General features: G+C 43.3%; 1 pseudogene; it reads left to right on the top strand.

Moving 5' to 3' along the window:
- Positions 1 to 6: 6 nt before the first annotated feature.
- LOC102590206 (uncharacterized) overlaps positions 7 to 1,176 on the top strand; it is a 2,339-nt pseudogene continuing 1,169 nt past the window's right edge.

The raw sequence follows: 1,176 nt of genomic DNA, 5'->3' as shown, positions 1-1,176 counted from the left end.
CCTATAGTGGCGGCAATAAGACCAACCGTTCACTTTGTGTAAGCAAAACAAATTTGCTTGATCTACATCGATAGTCCCCTTTTTTCCTTAATTTTTGGTTAATATGGTAGATTTTGTTTATGGCAGTTGTCTCTCAATCTTGTTGAATTGGGGAATGCTCACGATGCCAAAGTTTGTCATGTCTGCTCCAGTATCTCCTTCCCCCGCAGAGGTTTTGTCGACAGACAGAAATGAGCTTTCTGCTTTGAAAGCAGGTCTGCAAGAAAGTGAAACTTTTCAAGGGATTATCTACTGTGCGACGAAAGAAGGCATGTCATGAAGAGGAGGGCAGTGATGGAAGGAACTCGGTCAGAAGTGATGATACCGATTTGGTATATCCAGTTGACACAGATTCACTCGGTGATTCGGAGGAAGGTGAATCAGATGAAGTGAAGGAGGATATGAGTATGCGGAAGTCATTCAGTTATGAAACACTTGCCTATGCGAAGCATGCTGGTGGATCATGCTACACAAACACGAGTGGCAGTGAAGATGAGGATTTGATCTTTTATAGTCATCACAAATCTGTTGCAGGGCGTGTGTATGCCGAGGGTGCAACTGGAGAAGGTCAGCAGAGTTCAAAACGCAAAATTCTCCCTTGGAGGAAGAGAAAGTTAAGCTTCAGATCTCCTAAACCCAAAGGGGAGCCATTGTTGAAGAAGCATTATGGAGAGGAAGGTGGGGATGATATAGATTTTGATCGCCGACAGCTTAGTTCATCTGATGAGTCTTCTTCAGGGGTATGTCTCCATCTTCTCTTACTTCCGTATTTTTAATCTAATATCTTTCCAGCATCCAAGTGAATTTGCACGGTGGAATACTATTTATCACCTCGTAATGAACTTCCAGAGATTGATAACTTACCTCACTGCCTTGCATACTTCTATAGCTCTAATATAACTATCTTGCTTGCAGTGGAATAAATCTGAGGAAGGTTCAACTGCGAATGGATTTCCAGTCTCCGAGTTTGGAGAAGACAGTTTTGCTGTTGGTAGTTGGGAGCAGAAAGAGATAGTAAGCCGTGATGGGCAGATGAAGCTGCAGACTGAGGTCTTCTTTGCTTCAATTGATCAACGAAATGAACGGGCTGCAGGTGAAAGTGCTTGTACAGCCTTGGTTGCTGTGATTGCTGATTGG

Source organism: Solanum tuberosum, unplaced genomic scaffold (genome assembly GCF_000226075.1).
Source record: "Solanum tuberosum cultivar DM 1-3 516 R44 unplaced genomic scaffold, SolTub_3.0 scf01622, whole genome shotgun sequence".
Classification (NCBI taxonomy): domain Eukaryota; kingdom Viridiplantae; phylum Streptophyta; class Magnoliopsida; order Solanales; family Solanaceae; genus Solanum; species Solanum tuberosum.
Note: the sequence above shows the minus strand (reverse complement) of the source record. Positions and strands in the feature narration are given on the sequence as shown.